Source organism: Melopsittacus undulatus, chromosome 2 (assembly GCF_012275295.1).
Source record: "Melopsittacus undulatus isolate bMelUnd1 chromosome 2, bMelUnd1.mat.Z, whole genome shotgun sequence".
In the NCBI taxonomy this organism is placed as follows: Eukaryota; Metazoa; Chordata; class Aves; order Psittaciformes; family Psittaculidae; genus Melopsittacus; species Melopsittacus undulatus.
This window is the reverse complement of record NC_047528.1, coordinates 35,520,699-35,536,524: the sequence shown is the minus strand read 5'-3', so window position 1 is coordinate 35,536,524 and position 15,826 is coordinate 35,520,699. Positions and strand designations below refer to the sequence as shown.

Sequence of the window (15,826 nt, the reverse complement as noted above, 5' to 3'; positions counted from 1 at the left end):
TCAATGTGTTCTGTAAAAGCCTGTTTCCGTTCATTTAGTTTTTGCCAGTGCTATGAACTTCACAAAAAAAAAAACAAACAAAAAAAAGAAAAAGGAATAGAAAAGAAATAGAAAGAACTTTCTGCACTGTAGATACAAAGAAAATAATAAAGAGAAGGACGGGAGAAAACTGCACTTTGTTGACGTAAATAAATTCAATCTAACGCTGTTAATCATAAGCTTCTTTGAGATGATCTGGAATTTACTTGCAGGAAATATAACATACACTATTCCTGAAGAAAATTTAAGTATATAGATTATGTATTGTAATATTACTACTGCAGACACCATCAGTAAGGACTTTCCATATGTCATATGGTTTTGTTTTGTTTGTTTTTTTTTTTAATAAAAAAAGAGTGAAGATGAAACATGCGTTCTCCCAGCTTTTTCCATGCAGTCGAGCATGATTTTGCATTTTGGTTTTATAGACTTAAGTAGTTAGTAAGGGAGAAAAGAGTACAGATTTAGAGATAAAGTTAGTTTAAAAATTTTCTACATCTTGATCTCTGTATCATCTGTGAAGTTCCATGGTTAGTCTTTCCAAGGACAAATTTTCAAACTTTCATGCACTAATGAAAATTAGTCCCTTTTGTGAAACTGCAAGTTGAGGATTGGCAGTAATCAGACATTAAGCATGAGATATATCACTGACTTCAGTTATTTAGATTAGACATTAGCAAAAAAATCTTCACTATGAGACACTGGAACAGGTTGCCCAGAGAAGCTGTGGCTGCCACATACTGGCAGTGTCAAGGCCAGGCTGGACAGGGCTTTGAGCAACCTAGTCTAGTGGAAGGTGTCCCTGCCATAGCAAGGGGGTTGGAACCAGATGACCTGTGTGCTCAAGGCCCTGTCCAACCTGGCCTTGAACACTTCTTGTTTTTCTTCAGATTTTCTGTATTTAATTTTATGCTAGGTCTTCAGAGACTTATCAGAATGAAGAGTTACTTATCAGAATGAAGAGAATACCTACTCTGAAGGGTGCTCTAAGAATAAATTACTACAATTTGGGAATCACCATGATAGAAGCTATAAATACCTAAATAAGCAGAACCCTAGACAGTTTTATAATTAGCAGAAAAGAATAGGTTCCCCTGGAGACACAAGAAAAGGTGAAATTAATATTATTTCTTAAACAGGAAATTCAGAGAAGAGAACGAACTGCATAAAAGTTAGTATTACATATAACATAGTGATTTTTGCATCCTTCACAGACACTTATGAGGGTGTCTGTTGGCCATCATGTGTATATTAATAGGGTTTTGAAATTATTTTATTCCTACCATTTCACATGATATTCTACAAGATCCTTTATTTGTCAATAATTTGTTTTACACTTCATTTTAAAAGATAACGAAGGTAAAACAAGCAAAGCTGACTTCTTAAATATTGTGGGATTTAACTAAAATTATATAATAATTAAAGTGCTATGGATCTAAAGTGATCTTTAGACAAATATTAGTTAATGCTAAATTATGATCAAAGTTAATTCAGTTTTTTTTTTAACACATTACTATGAATGTTTATAGTGAAAATATAATCAGTGGATAAAGTGATACTCAGAGATGACTAAGTAATATAAGGAATATTTAGCAGGGTTAAAAGTATTTATAAATTATTTATATGATTATAAAAATTTTTGAAGGCATTTATATCTGGCAAGTGCCTTGCCAGGACTCTGCCAGGACATGGCTACATATAAATTAGTCAGATCCACAGAACTTCTCTAGGCCCTGGATTTTAAGTCATCTACATTGCTAGAAAGATCAGATCTATGACAGCTAGTATTCTCTCAAGTAATGTGTGGGCACCATTTGAGAATTAGCATGGGAGGACTGGAGAGTTTGGTAATATTAGTACTGGAAAAGATCATTTAATTTACAAATATAATGATAGATTCAAAGTTCTGCTTCACCTGAGTCAGGAAAGAGTAGTCCTTGCCTATATATACCTAGGACTCTGCTTTTCTGTCTGCTGAGCTGATGCAGAGGAAAATAAGGAAATGGGTGATTCAGCAATACAAAGTTAGACACATTGTGATATTGTCAGTAAGGTTCTACAGGTCAATAACTGAGTTAACTGGATTTGTATTAGATCAGTATCCACCAAAATGCAGCAAAATATTTTTCAAGAGTGTTTCATAAGAATAGAGTGAAATTCATTCCAAAATGTGGTTTCAATCTTCAACTATTCATTAACTGTAAGGTTATTCTGAGGACATCATGTCACGGTTTAAATGCAGCTGGCAAAAGTACTACACAGCCATTTGTTCACTTCCCCTCCAACCTGGTGAGAGAGTGAGGAAAATTAGAAAAAGGTAAAACCCATGAGTTAGGAACAGTTTAATAACTAAAATAAAGTACAATATAGTTATAATACTACTAATGACATTAAAAAGGGAAATAAAAAAAAAGAGAGGAAGAAAACAACAACAACAACAAAAAAAAAAAACCAACAAACCATACCAACCAACCAAAACAATGAAACAACCAACAAACAGAAATTATGCACCCAACCCATCCCTGAGTATCAATTTGTCCCTTCTGGGTAACTCCTCCAGCTTTTATACCGGGCATGACACACTGTGGTATGGAATATCCTTTTGGCTACTTTGGGTCAGGTGCCCTGTCTCTGATCCCTCCCGACCCCTTGTGTCCCTAGTCATTGGCAGAGCATGAGACTGAAAAATCTTTTATCAGGGTTAACACTACCAAGCAATTACAATATGGGTGTGTGTCATGGTTTAAGCTCAGTCCCTCTCTCCCTCCCCCCCTTCTTTGTCTCCTCCACTCCTGGTGGAATGGGTAAGAGAATCGAAAGAATGTAACTCCCACTGGTTCAGATAAGAATAGTCCAGTAACTAAGGTATAACACAAAAGCACTACTGCTATCACCAATAATAATAATGATAAGGGAAATAACAAGGGAAGAGAATACAACTTCTCACCACCCGCCAACCAATACCCAGCCCAGCCGAACAGTGATCTAGCCTTTCCGGGTAACTGCCCCCAGCTTATATACTGGGGATGACGTGCTGTGGTATGGAATACCTCTTCTGCTAGTTTGGGTCAGGTGTCCTGTCCCTGCTTCCTCCCAGCTTCCCCTCCTCCCTGGCAGAGCATGAGACTCAGAAAGTCCTTGGTCAGAGTAAACATTACTGAGTAACAACTAAAAACATCGGTGTTATCAGTGTTGTTTCCAGGCTGAAAGTCAAAAACACAGCACTGCACCACCTACTAAGACTGAGGAAAGTGACTGCTACTGCTGAACTCAGTACAATCTGTTATCAGCATTGTTTTCAGACTAAAGCAAAAACAGCCCTGCACCAGCTACTAGGAAGGAAAGTAAATCTCTCTCAGCCAAAACCAGAACAACCAGCATCTGACCTAATTCACGTTAAGTTATGCAGGTCTTTACAGGCATTTCCATGAACCTTACAACAGTGACTGCACTGTACATTACAGCAATTGAGCCTTAGACTAGTTTTGGCATCGCTAATAATCTAGTAATGGCACCACAGAGCTAAATGGATGATCAAAATAAGTACTAATTGTCTGCTTTTAGCAATACATTGGATTAAACAGGGAAATGCAAAGACAAAGATGTTGTACACACACAACACAGGCAACACAATTTTGTTTTGCTTGTGTCATCTAAACTGATAGGAATCCTTAGCATTTCTAGATTAAAAAGTGAAAGCAACAGAAAATGATGCTGTCTACAAATTTCAATCAAAAATTCAGAAACCTAGACCCACTTTCCTTTTTGCTGGCTATCAAGGGTAGAAGTGGGGATCTTCATGTTCCTCCTTCAATTTATTAAGTTTTGCATGAAATAATTAAATATACATTTTCCCAGAGGAAGATGAAGTAAGAGACATCGCAAAATTCTAACCAAATGGTCAAGGCTGTTGCCTATTATGGGGGAAAAGTGCCTCCCAAGTGCTGTTCTAGTGAGTATTTAATTTATAATACTTAAGTTTTTATTAATATGTAAACTAAAAAAAAAAAGTGGGCTTTTTAAATCAAGGCTGTACAGATCAAAACTCTTGGTCATTTTTTTTCCCTATCTCAGTGAATACATAATTAATATCAAAGTGGAGCAGCTTTTCACAAAAAGGATTGAGAACTTAACCTATAACTTATATCTTAAGAGTAAGAGATGCATTTTTTAATTCTTTTGGGTAAAAAGGAAATTGAAATTTGGTTTCAACTCCCAAGTGCCAGGAGCTGAGAAAGATGTTACTTTAATATCTTCTGTCTGAGATTACTAAGTAGGCTGTCTACCTGATTCTAAAAGAGGCTTCAGGATTAAGAATACTATAATGAGATAAATGTGTCAGTTCAGGTGTTGCTCAGCATACTGAGACATGAAACTGCATAATTGTCAAGTGTTTTAGGTTTAGTAAGGAAACTGACACATCCCTTACTGTAGTAGAAGAGGAGTTTGAGCTTAGTCAGAGTATGCTGAGTGACCTTAATTCTTTGGGGAACTAACTTTGAGCAAGACTCTGTAATCTTAGCTCTTTGGGGAATTACCCTTGAGCAAGAAAAGCGTAGCAAAGAAGTGGACCAAAGAGGACAAAACCGAGAAGTAGAAGAAGGAACTGAGAAGTGAGGATAAGGTCTAAAGGAAGACGTCGAAAAGGCAAATTAACCAATTAAAACCTTGTACTGCATGCATGGACAGCAACAACTAACCAATCGCATTGTAGCTCCGAGAGTGTGGACATAATCTAAAGCGTATATAATCTTTGTAATCTGAAGTAAAAAGATCTTTGACTTGCAATCGGAGTTTGTGTCTTGAATCCCATCACCTTACATCTGCCTATGCTTCTGATTCTCAAAGTGACAGACACAGTTAGCATATTGTCTTCCTGGGTATATGGGTATTCTCACAAGTACAAAAATTCTTCCACCACTGGATAAAATAACAACATAATTTCATCTTTATTTCACTACCATTTCATATTCTTCATATTACTAATTTACTAGTTAGCAGGCATTCAAAGTGCCAGCTCCGGTCCAATATTTGAAGAACCTTGTACTTGAGGAACAGATTTCAGCTCTCTAATATGTAACATGACATGGCACAAGTCTTTGTACTGGTCCTGTGATTAGATAGCATATAAACTGGTAATTAGGAAAAGGCCAAGAACTGGTGATATATGGGTAGTAGAGCTTTTACCAATTTTTCTTTGATCAGGGAGCCCGGTTAAGGTAGCACACTCATACTAACTGCAGGAGTTTCAAAGTTGTGTGTAGAAAGAGTTGGAGAAGCAGGAAACAAACTATAGATCATTAGCATAAATGTATAAAATTATTTTTGTTCAGTGGGAAGCCATGACTTCAGCTGTGTGATTGAGTCCAATACAAAGTTTTTCAAGCTGTGTAAGACTAAGTTATACATTAGTTTTCCTCAACTATATGACCCACACTCCTTATCAGGCACAAAAAGTGCCAGAGGAAAAGTGGATAACCCTAAAAATAAAGTTCAAAGTAAAAAGAAGCTCTACATTTTAAAACTGTTTGAAACTGGAATGTTTTAATTTGGTCCTGACTTTCTGGCTGTCCCCTCAGTTCCTTACTCTGGAAGCTACAATGAACATACCTGTTGTAAAAATCCCAGAAAGTAGCTGACACCATGCTCCTCTCTATGTGGAATGAGGTCTGTGAATCATTTCATACAGATAAATCAGAACAAATAAAAAAACAATGGGGGAAAAAAAAACACTATTTATTTTTAGTGTCCCATTTGCAAAGGTTACAGTGAACACCTTAAATTTAAATTCATGTCTTGCAGTACTTTGGACATAGAAATTTGGAAAACTCTTTTACATTGTTTAGTGCACATGAAATGTAAAGCATATTTATGCAGACACTGTCCACATACCATGTAGTTGAAAACACTTCAAAAGGCAAAAGTTAAATCTTGACAGAAAGCTTGTTCTCTTCTTTGAGCATTTCTATTAGTTCTCCTTTCTGCTCTACTAATTATGTTAAAATAATTGTGTAGTTCTTTATATCCAAGTCAATGAATTTGAAACTTTCTCCTGTTTTCTGCCTGCATCCTAAATGCTACACATGTATTTAATTAGACAACAGGGTGGACCTTTCCAGAACAAACACAGTTGTTCACACAAGGATATCTATATTCTCAGAAAAAGAACTCCTCTTTGGGGATTTGAATGAATTAGAAATGTCTGTACAAATATTGTTTTCCAACTGAAACAAAGATTACATTCTGCATAGTCAAATCAGGACTAGCATTTGCAACAATACTGTGATTCCTTCTTAGTTCTCTTTGCTTCTACACAAAAGCAAGCAGTTCTGCAGTGAACAAGCACCAAGGAATTGCTGGCAAGGTCAGGATGATAATTCCTACTTGCCTAAATAACTGAACTTTCACATCACAATATATGCCTATCAAATCAGCATATTTGGCAAGTGAGCAATGTTTCATATATTTGAACTGTGTGTTTTTGAAGAATTTTTTTAGAAACCTATCATATTGTTTATCTCATTTTCTAGGTGATCCTATGTGACAGGAAATATTCCTTAACGGCTAAGAGGTCATAAGAGAAAAAGAAAGGGAAGGGTGTATTGACGTGATTTAGATCCAGCTGGCACCTAAGTACCACACAGCCACCCACTCACCACACCCTTCTCCCCTCCCTAGATGGGTAGGAGAATCAAAAGAACATAAACCCCACAGTTTAAGATCGTTTGAATGACTAACAAAGAACTATATAATACTATTACTAATAACAATAATAGTAAGGGAAGGAACAAAGAGATATAAAACTAAAAGGGAAAAAAACCCCAACAGCAGTGATGTACATTTGCTCAACATCCGCTGATTGATATCCAGCTCTACCTGAGCAGTGATCAGCCACTTCTGAGTAACTGCCCCCAGTTTATATACTGAGCACAACATGGAATACCCCTTTGGCTAGTTTGGATCAGGTGTCCTGTCTCTGCTTCCTCCCAGCTCCTTGTGCCCCTCCTCTACTGGCAGAACATGAGACTGAAAAGTCCTTGATCAGGGTAAGCACTACTGAAAAACAACTAAAATATTGATGTCTCTTCAGCATTGTTCTCAGACCGAAGTCAAAATACAACATTGCACCAGCTACTAGGAAGAAAAGTAACTCTACCCCAGCCAAAACCAGGACAACTGCTTTTGTCTGGGATAGAGTTATTTTCTTCATGATAGCTACTATGGGGCTATGTTTTAGATTTGTACTAAACCCAGTGTTGATTATTCAGGGATGTTTTCGATAGTGCCGAGCATACTTACACGAAGCCAAGGCCTTTTCTGTTCCTCAGACTACCCCACCAGCAAGGAGGCTGGGAATGCACAAGTAGCTGGGAGGAGACACAGCCAAGACAGCTGACGGCAGCTGACCAAACTGATGTCCCATGCTATATGGCATCATGTTCAGCAGTAGAATAGGGAGAAGTTTTGGGTTAGGGTTAGGGTAAGTTTTGCAGGGGGGGACACCATTCAGTGGCTGGCTAGGTGTTAGTTTGTGATGAGCAACTGTTTTTATTTGCAAAGCTTATCTCTCTCGGGTTTTATTTTTCTCTGTTATTCATTCACCCTTCCATTACAATTTATTGTTATTATTTTATTTTGACTCTTAAACTGTTTTTTATCTCAATCACAAATTTTCTGACTCTTACTCTTCCAATTATCTCCCTCATCCTGCTGCGAGTGAGGGAACAAGCAGTCGCGTGGTGCTTGGTTGCTAGCTGAGGTTACATCGTGACAGAGGAAGAGAAAGAAAAGGAAAGAAGGAATTCAAGTAATTTTTCAACACTATTAAAGCCTTGCACTATCTATCAGTAGGATAAAGGAATTCTTACAGTGACAAAATTTTCAAAATATTTTTGGTGTTATTTATTTAGGCAATTATACAAATTAACTCAAGTTCCATAAAATATTTAGGAGAGAAACTCTGTGAGTTTTGTTTATGCATTCATAACTCCGTATGTTTGTTTTAGTGTATGACTATAAAGACTGAAATGAAGTACAAGAGGTATTTGAAAAACTACAAGAAGTTGAGACAGGCAATTCTTTTTCACTGAAAGTCACCAGAAGATAAATGAGCAGTATTCTAATCACAGTAAAAAAAAAAAAAATGAATGCACAAGATATGAGCAAAATCTTATCTATATCCTTTGATATCTAGAGAGACTGATGTGCTATGTAAAATTCATAAGAACATGACCAATAAAATCAGTGTAAAATGTATGTAAAGTATAAGCGTTCTTGCCACAAGATCTCAGTCAAGTGCTTTATGTATCCTCTTCCCCTACATCTCTAATTAGTTTCTCAGCTTCATTTTCCATTGGATTTAGAAAAATTCTTTTCTCTAATTGCAACCCACCCTCACCTTCAGCTGTTCTGCAGCTTACTGGGTGGAACATTCTTTTGCACGGCAATATATACAAACCGCCTTTTGCATGTTAGACTATTCTAATAACTCTGTTCTGCAAAATGTAGTTAGCAGCTACACTGGTCATTCATCAACACCTCCTTTCTTTAACTGTGTCTCCTACTCATTGAAGTTATGTAGGTGTCTTTTCTTCAGGCCTGAGCAATGACCTGCAATCAGTTTGCTTATTTGCTCTAGTTAAGACTCTCCAAAGTAATTCTGCTGTGCAGAACAGTCCTAAGCAGCATGAACTATTATAGGTCAGCTGTAGAATGATGTGGATTAGAAGAGACCTTTAAAGATCACCTAATTCAACCCCCCTGCCATGGGAAATGACACCTTCCACTAGACCATGCTGCTCAGAGCCCCATCCAGGCTGACCTTAGATATTTCCAGGGATGGGGCATCCACAACTTCTGTGGGCAAACTGTTCCAATATTTCAGCACGCTTGCCACAAAAAATTGCTTCCTGTAGTCTGAATGTACCCTCTTTTAGTTTAAAGACATTTTGCCTTGTATCGTCACTGCAGGCCCATGTAAAAAGTCTTTGTCTTTCTTAAAAGTCCACTTTTAATACTGAAATGCCACAATGAGATCTCCCTGGAGCCTTCTTTCTCGAGGCTGAACAGCCCCACTCTTTCAGCATTTCTGCATGTGAGAGGTGATCCATCCTTTTGTCCTTTTTTCTGGCCATTGCCTCGTTTCTAGTTCTCTTTGATCTAGCAGTATACCCTTAGACACAGAATCATAGAATAGTTAGGGTTGTGTCATGGTTTGAGCATGTTTTGAGGGTTTTTTTTTGTTCAAGGTTTTTTTTTCAGCCAGGTGGAGGAGGGGAGTCCGGGAGGAAGGAGAGACAGGACACCTGACCCAGGCTAGTCAATGAGGTATTCCATACCATAGCACGTGATGCCCAGGATGCATACTGGGAAAGAGAAGAAATATGGAACGCTTCACGAATTTGCGTGTCATCCTTGCACAGGGGCCATGCTAATCTTCTCTGTATCGTTCCAATTTTAGTATATGTGCCGAAGCAAATCCAAAGAATGTAGCCCCCACGGATTGAGATAAGAACGGTTTAATTGCTAAGGCATAACACAGAACCCCTACTGCCATTTACTACTACAAATAATAATGATACAGCAAACAGCACGTGAAAAGAATACAACACCCCACCAGCCACCGACCCATAACTCACTCCACCCTGCCCGGCCGAGCACCATGTGCTCCCTCCTCCATTTTCCTCCACAGCTCAACCCCTCCAGCCTTCTCTTTCCCAGTATGCATCCTGGGCATCACGTGCTATGGTATGGAATACCTCATTGACTAGCCTGAGTCAGGTGTCCTGTCTCTACTTCCTCCCGGACTCCCCTCCTCCACCTGGCTGAAAAAAAAACCTTGAACAAAAACACCCTCAAAACATGCTCAAACCATGACAGGTTGGAAAGGACTTTAAGATTATCTAGTTCCAACCCCCCTGCCATAGGCAGGAACACCTCACACTAAACCATATCACCCAAGGCTCTGTCCAACCTGGCCTTGAACACTGCCAGGGATGGAGCATTTACGACTTCCTTGGGCAACACATTCCAGTGCCTCACCACCCTTACAGTAAAGAACTTCTTCCTTATATCCAATCTAAACTTCCCCTTGCCCCTAGCATGGAGAATGAGATTTATTGTCACAGCAAGCTAAAAAATGAAGGTTGAAAGAAGTTTCTGGATACTATTTAGCTCAATACTGTGCTCAAAACACAGGTAGGGGCAGGGGCTGATCTTGTAATTCAGGATTTTGCCTAGTCATATCTGAAAATCATGTGAGATGGATATTTCACTGCTTTTTTCTTTTGAGCAGACTATTCCAGTGTTTTCTGACATTACTGTGAAGAATTTTTTCATTATCTTTAATTGGACAGTTTTTGCTGTAGTTTGAGACTGTTGTCTTTTGTATCTTCATTGCACCCTTTTCACTTCTTCCTTTTAATGTTCTGTGCATGTAGATGTGTAGTTCAGCTCTGTCCAGCCACTGTCAAAGTTAGTCAGGAGGTCTTGATTCAGAGACAGCTATATTCTGCATTTCTTGTGTCAACTTTGAATGACAGCATGCCTTCACTAATTTTCTAGGGAGCTTAGTGTGAACCATTCTCCGATTCACAATTCTGGATCCTGGTCATGTCTTTCAGCTTTGAGAAATGTGTTTCTTTTTTTAACTGATCTAAATTTGTAAAACAGGAATTTAATTATCTATATTTGAAAAGTGAAGAAGAATAATTATGACAGAGACAACAGGTGAAAAATAAAAACAGTTCTGTGTACAAACAAATTAGGTTCTGATGTAACTTTAGTGACATAATTGCAAGAACATTCAATTACCTCAGAGCTCACTTTGGAGAGTGGATGCTATTAGGTCCAAAAGCATACAGTAGACCAAATTTCACCTCAAGCACATTTATAAATTCATTGATTTATGTGCGATTCTGGATATCACTAGTGTATACACAGAACTCCAAACCGGTCTCTGTTTCTATACTCTTCTCCATTAACATAAGTTTTATTCTCTACTCACTTGAAGTAGAGAATGTGTGTGTGTATGAGAGAGAGAAAACTAATACAGCAGTCAAGAATATGTGAAGAATGTAATGAAATAACTCTGAAAAATGTGGTATGAGCTGTACATAACATCCAACTGATTTCAGCATTTTCTCGAGTAAAAAGTCTGTATATAAGCTGTAATAACTATTTCTTTGTCAACAACTCTTTTGCAATAGAAATAGAGAGGTTTTATTTTATTTGTGCCTGAAAATCAGTGGTTCCATATTCACATAACCAATTTTCATTGGCAGACTTTAATAATATTTTTGAATATGTTTGCCCTTGTTTATAGTTGCAGCAAAATAAACCAAGAATAAGTAATGTCTTAAAGAAACACCTGCCTGTACATGTTAACATATTAGTTCCCAGTTTGCTGCAACAAGAATAGTTTGACTGATAAAGATTTTTGTTTGTACATACTTTATGATTGACGAGGTTTGTCTGTGACTGTTTACATAACATAATACATGAAAAGGTTGCAGTAATGCTTGGGTGACTTGTTAGATTTTGAACCACTTTATAAAAATAAGAAAAAATGCATAGAAGTATATTTTGGCAACTACATATTGGAAAGTTAAATAACATTTCTATTTTCCAGATATAAAGACACTGTGACAGCTATGCCGATTGCATCTTACTTGATGCAGAATAGCAAACAATAGGAAAGACATTTTAGACAAATATAATAATTCCATAAATAGAAAATGATAAAACATAACTTAACCCCCTTTTTTATTTTTTACAGTGGATGGATTTTAGTAAGTTGTGTCTGAAACTCGGTAAAGATGGGCAACTAAAACAGATACACATAATGCTGCTAGTAAGTTAGGCTGGAAGGAAAGAAGTCTCATAGATAAAACAGTGACTGTAGCTTTTATTATTAATTACTATGTGGAAATAGTTATGAGGAATTTGTTTCTAATGAAGACTTCAGAGTGTAACCTGAGTTAAAATAAGCTGTATGCTGCAATTACAAAGAGAATGGATACATTTTTAAAGTACCCTGGCAAAGCACGTACACTAACCAAGTACACTTATAACATCTTCATAGCTTAGCTACAAGAAAAACAAAAAAAAACAAACAAAAAACCTATCAAGTCACTGAAATACTTGAACTGAATTTCAATGCGGAGAAAAACAAAGCTTTGGCTTTCACTCACTTCTGAAACAAACTTTATTTATAACACCTAGCTCTTTGTAAGATGATCCTTCCTGAGCTTTTTTCAAACTTTCATTCAACACTGAAGTAGTTCACATCACTGACTTTCAACAAAAAAAGCTTTATCATAATTTTGAAAGCTCATTTGAAACATCATGGGGCAGTTTTATCTCTCAGCAATAATATTTATGAATCTCATTGTGAAATAACCACTTTAACCACTGAAAGTTATACATACTCTTTACAGTACTGAAAATCAAATTAGACTGCTATTTTCTTGAGCACTGCTCTGATTCAGAAGATTAACTTATCCTGAGGCCTTATCCACAGCTAACAAAATCCGAAAGGAAATTAGTTTTTGTTTGCCAACATCATATAACTTTCTACTTTTAAATATCACAGATGCCTTTCTAGATATTCCTTTAAAAAATATTTAATCAAATTGCCAACCATGTAAGCTATCAAGTAGAATTTCATTTATGTGTCAGACTGCAAGTGCAGTCAACAGAGTCAACAGAGACTGTAGTAGCTAAGACTCAATATATGTTCTATGTTCGAAAGTTAGTAGCTTAGATGTCTGCAATTATCTATTTTAATTCAAAAATGTACATATTTAACCTATTAATTAGTAGAAAGGAACTGTAGTCTTTTCATATCATATTGTATCTCTTATAATAATACAGCCATAGAATAGTTAGGGTTGGAAAGGACCTTAAGATCATCTAGTTCCAACCCTCCTGCCATGGGCAGGGACACCTCACACTAAACCATAGCACCCAAGGCTTCATCCAACCTGGCCTTGAACACTTCCAGGGATGGAGCATTCACCACCTCCCTGGGCAACCCATTCCAGTACCTCACCACCCTAACAGGAAAGAATTTCTTCCTTAGATCCAGTCTAAACTTCCCTTGTTTAAGTTTCAACCCATTACCCCTTGTCCTATCACTACAGTCCCTAATGAATAGTCCCTCCCCAGCATCCCTGTAGGCCCCCTTCAGATACTGGAAGGCTGCTATGAGGTCTCCACGCAGCCTTCTCTTCTCCAGGCAGAACAGCCCCAACTTTCTCAGCCTGTCTTCATGTGGGAGGTGCTCCAGTCCCCTGATCATCCTCGTGGCCCTCCTCTGAACTTGTTCTAACAGTTCTGGTTCCTTTTTATGCTGAGGGCACCAGCAATGCATACAGTACTCCAAAGTGACTTCTCACAAGAGCAGAGTAGAGGAGCAGGATCACCTCCTTCGACCTGCTGGTCACATTTCTTTTGATGCAGCCCAGGATACGGTTGCCTTTTTGGGATGCAAGCGCACACTGAAGCCAGCTCATGTTCATTTTCTCATCAACCAGCACCCCCAAGTCCTTCTCTGCAGGGCTGCTCTGAATGTCTTCTCTGCCCAGCCTGTAGCTGTGCCTGGGATTGCTCCGACCCAGGTGTAGGACCTTGCACTTGTCATGGTTAAACTTCATGAGGTTGGCATCAGCCCACCTCACAAGTGTGTCAAGGTCCCTCTGGATGGCATTCGTTCCCTCCAGTGTATCAACTGAACCACACAGCTTTGTGTCATTGGCAAACTTGCTGAGGGCACACTCAATCCCACTGTCCATGTCAGCGACAAAGATGTTAAACAAGAACAATCCCAAGACCGATCCCTGAGGGACACCACTCGTTACTGGCCTCCAGCTGGACATTGTGCTTCCTGAACAGCCTGTAGCCCTCTATCTCAGCACTCGAACTGTGGGGCTCATTTCACCAGGTGTTACTAACACCAACAACAGCACAGTTTTGGGAACTAACCAAAGCTTCCAGTTCACTCTGTTTGTTTCTCATACTGTGTGTGCTGTTGTACAAGCATTCCAGATACGCTCCTGAGCCCTGGGTGCTCCCTGAAACAGGATAAATGGCACTAACAGTGCAACCCTCAGGCAATGATGTATCAACCCTTGGCCTACCTACTGCAGTCCTTTTCATATTCATAATGCATTTGTGCAATGACAAAAGGAAAGAAAGAAGGAAAAAAAATACCTCCATACTAACAGTTCTAAACTTTCCCTGTATCAGTGATGTAGTTCACCAGTGATCATACTGGAAACACCTATTTAAAAAGGCAATTTCATAATTGTTATTTCATTTGAGCAATAACTGGTCAGCTAAATATATTTTCATAATCTGGAATCTGTTAACGAGTAAATACAGAAATTGAGTACCTAAGAAAAAATGTATTTCTCAGATTTTTTTTTTGCTTTATCCTGCAAACTTTGCTGCTCTATCTGCATTACAGTGACTGATACATAGACAAGTTATGTTACTAAATGGTACACAGGAATTCTTCTACCTACAATAAATTATGCAATGATAATTTAGAAAAGTTTGTCCAATAACTAAGTTTATTTTGCTATCAAAAAACTTTTATTTTGTTCCCTTCAAGCTTAAAATTTGGGAAAGAGGTCCAACCATAGTCCAAGAACCCTCCCCAGAGTATTTTTTTTCCTTTTTTAGAAGTCTGGTCATTAAATATCAGAAGTATCTCCTCATTAATGCATAGACCAATTTCATTATTTTCTGGTAGACTATGGAGCTCCCTCTCTACACCCTGCAATGGACTGTAGGAGCAGAAGAGTTATTTTCTCAAAAAACACAAAACTGTTGAGACAGCAGAAGGGGTAAATAAGATAAGACTGGAATACATATCTGTATTAGTGGTATGAATAGCAAAGCAATTTTTTCAAGCTCTATGAAAAGTACTAAGTTACTTTCAACTATGCTATTGAACATTGCGGAAAATTATACTATAACATGAAGATGAATTCTCCTTTGCATTTCAGTTCATACACTGTCTTGTTCCACTAACTTCAGAAAGGAGACTGTGCTTGCATGTTTCTATGTAAATGGAAATAAAAGTGTGGGACTCTGGAAATTCACTTCAAAGGATTTTTTTTAAATGCACAGCATAAGAATATGAATAAGCAGAACTTCAGAGAGAATTGTGGATAATTGCCACAGCCATGCTGCCTAAATTTTTTATTCAACAGCCCCCGTTTTCCTGAACTTTAAAATAATCTTTCACAAAACTGATTTTTTGTCCTGAAATGCTCAGTTCTTGATCTCTGCCTAGCAATCTCTATTTACATAAAATAAGCAAAAAAGATTAAATACAATACAGTGAAGAACAGGGAGAACAACACCCACACCTTTTGTATTGTTGAAAAGTTCAAAACATGTCTGTTATTGTGAAATACACTATTCTCACCTTTACTTCTTTTTCCCCAGAAGGAAATTAGATTTGTATAGTACTGAATTTCTGGAGTACTGTTAAAAAGAAGCTGTTTAAAATGACACAAAAGAACCTGAGGGAAAGGTATTTCTAGTAAATACATCATTTTCTTAATGTTGCTCTTTATTATATTACTTCATAACTTTTGGCAGATCATATCACTTGCTCCTTAAATACTAAATATTGTGCAATAAATTACATGGAATTATAACCAGGAAGAAAAAAGAAAATTTCCAGAATATTGATAAACTTTTATGTGCTACCCCTATAAATATTGTGGATCTGTCAGCAAAATTTAGCTAAGAGCAGAAATATAATTCCTTTCAT

At 37.6% G+C, this 15,826-nt stretch overlaps 1 non-coding gene across 1 annotated transcript; it reads right to left on the bottom strand.

Annotated features, from left to right (window-relative positions):
- Positions 1-9,416: 9,416 nt before the first annotated feature.
- On the bottom strand, positions 9,417-9,518 carry LOC117435896 (U6 spliceosomal RNA). Its single transcript, XR_004549431.1, has one exon. It is a non-coding gene; the product is annotated as a U6 spliceosomal RNA (small nuclear RNA).
- Between the last annotated feature and the right edge of the window lie 6,308 nt (positions 9,519-15,826).